We start from the raw sequence: 2,985 nt of genomic DNA on the forward strand, positions 1-2,985 counted from the left end.
CTCTGAGATGAATGCCATTAAAAAATTCATTTCCTCAACGATTCTTGTGTCTTTAAATACTGCTTCATGGAAAATTACAATATGCTTCTTTTAAAAATGAGCCCAAGCTTGTCAAAATGTCAAAGTTGAATGATGGGTTCGTAGAGATTCTTCATTCTACTTTTCTACCTTTACGTAAGTTTGAAAATGTCCAGAATAAGAAGTTTTTTAAATGTTGTCAAGTAAAAGGCTTCTGTTATTTTGGATTTTCCCTGCACTGGGAGACCAGGTGTTACCCTGCACGGCCCTTCACCCCAGGAAAGTGTGGTTTCCTCCCTCAGGGAGCCTGAATGTCTTTTGGCACGTCTTCACAGCCCCATAAAGTAAATCTACTCCAGGAGTTAATTGCCTAGCAATGAAGAATTTACTGTAGATTTTATACACAAAGGGAGGATTTCTGTCATAAGCCATGTAGCAAACCACCTAATTAACATTCCCACCACCCATCTCTGTCCTCCCCAAAGTCATCCCCTGCAGCAAGCCAGCCACAGGGACACCACATACCTTTATTTTTCCTTTTTTTCTAGGTTAACTTGGAATTTTATTACATTTTTTTAATTGAGATATAATTGACGTATAATATTGCACTCATTTTAGGTGTACAACATAATGATTTTATATATGTATATATTGCAAAATGACGACCACAATAATTCTAGTTCACATCCATCACCACACAGTTACAAAATTTTTTCTTCTCGTGATAAGAACTTTTAAGATTTACTCTCTCGGCAACTTTCAAATATGCAAGACAGAAAACTTAAATAGCGTTACAAGGTCACCAGTGTATACAGAATGGCAGTGCTGAGTCTAGAAAGCAGGTCCTGTTTCATTGTTCATGGCAGTAAACAGAAGTTATTTATTTATTTATTGTCTTATAAAAATTAACCCTAGGGTTTAGGATTCCAAAGATTGCTATTATAAGTTTATAGAATATCCTGTCTTTTGCCTTCCTAGCAGTCTTCATTTTTTTTGGTTTAACACCTGCATCGATGGTAATTGATAAGCATCATGAAAGCAGGGACAGATCATATTTGTTCTAATTTCCTTTTTACTCCCCCAGCACATGGAAAATATTGTGGTCAAGAGGTCAGTAGATTAGTTTCAAAGGTGTAAAAGGTGGCAAGAATAGTAATCAGGTAAGACATTTGTGCAAAATGAAACTATTTGGAGGTATTTTTTCTAGTCATTTTCCTTATGAAAATATGTGATGATGTTGTGCATACTATTTTCTAAATTGCTTGTTTTGTTTTATGGCTTAGCCACAAATTATGAATGACTTCCCATATTAATAAATATCAAAAATATGCACTACAGTGCTATTAACTATAGTCACCATGCTGTACATTATATCCCCATGACTTATTCACTAGAAGCTTGTACCTTATGACCACCTTCATTTTTGCCCACATCCCACTGCTGGCAACCACCAATGTGTTCTCTGTATCTATGAGTTTGGATGTTTTTGGTTTTGTTTTGTTTTGTTTTGTTTTTTTAGATTCCACATATAAGTGAGATCACATGGTATTTGTCTTTCTGTCTGACTTGTTTCACTAAAGCATAATGCCTTCAAGTTCCATCCATGTTGTTGCAAATGGCAGGACTTCCTTCTTTTTATGACTGAACAATATTCCAACAATATTCCAATATATATCACATTTTCTTTACCCATTCATCTGTCAGTGGACACTTAGGTTGTTTCCATGTCTTGGCAATTGTAAATAATGCTACAATGAACAGGGGGGTGCAGCCCACATACCTTTCTTACGCAGAGCAATTTAGTTCCATCTCAGCCTTCTAGTCCTAGGAACCATAGCCCCAAAGATGCAGGATGGGCGTGGAATTCTGCTACTAAGCAAAATAATGTGTTTTCCATGTAGCTTACTTTAAAGTTACTTAAAAGTTATGATAAATAAAAAGGTTTTTAAAAAATCTTTGATAAGGATGAGAACAGTTCTCATTAGCCTCATTCTCCCACTCTTGATATTATGCTTTATCCTGTACCTTCCAAATTCCTAAGGCTCCCTCATACCAGGCCACTTCCCTTAATTAAATCAAAACCTCCTTAAATGCTACTGCATGCTAGAAGTAAATCGCTAGAGCCAAGAAGCAACCTCAGAGGAGGCTGAGGTTGGGGCTGCGGGAGGAGACATGTAGGAGATTTACAAATTGACAAAGCAAAAGACAGCACAAAAGAATTCATCTCACTTTTCCAGGGTGTGTAATAATTATCCATACATTCTTCCTGCCATGGATGCTATATCAGAGTTAGCTGCCGCTGCTTAGTGGCTTAAACAACAACAGCCATTTTTCCTACTCAAGAGTCTATAATTTGGGCAGGATACTCTGTCTCTGCTCATGCAGTGTGAACTGGGAGAGCTCACCCCGGGCTGGAAGATAGTTGGAGGTGCCTCTTGGCCATGGGTTCAGCCAGGGCTTGAGCCTAAGGGCCTGGGCTCCTCTCTACATTCGCCACACCACAGGCTGCTTGGACTGCCTCACAGTATGGTTGCTGGGAGTCCAGGGCAAGCATCTCAAGAGAACGATATGGAAGTGAGTAACATTTTTATGATCTAGCTTCAGAAGTCATATATCTTCATTTCTTCCGAACTCTCTTGGTTGGGGCAGTGGCAAAGGTCCACCCAGTTTCAAGAGAGAGGGGACACAGACACTGACTCAGTGGAGTGTAGCAAGGTACTTGAAGAATATAAGACAAGGGCTATTGTTGCAGCCATCTTTGGAAAATAGAATCTGCCACAGATGCTGTGAGGCACTCTGTGTTTTGTCTTGTGGGGGGTCAGAGCTGTAGTCCATCTGTTCTCAATAAAGCTCCTCTTGGAGGATTGCAGCAGATTGATGAGTTGCTGCAATTATCTGCTTCTCACCCCTCTAGACCTGACTGATGAAGATATACTTTTTTTTTTTTTTTTTTTTTTTTGGCTGCGC

This window comes from Lagenorhynchus albirostris, chromosome 4 (genome assembly GCF_949774975.1).
Source record: "Lagenorhynchus albirostris chromosome 4, mLagAlb1.1, whole genome shotgun sequence".
Taxonomy (NCBI): Eukaryota; Metazoa; Chordata; class Mammalia; order Artiodactyla; family Delphinidae; genus Lagenorhynchus; species Lagenorhynchus albirostris.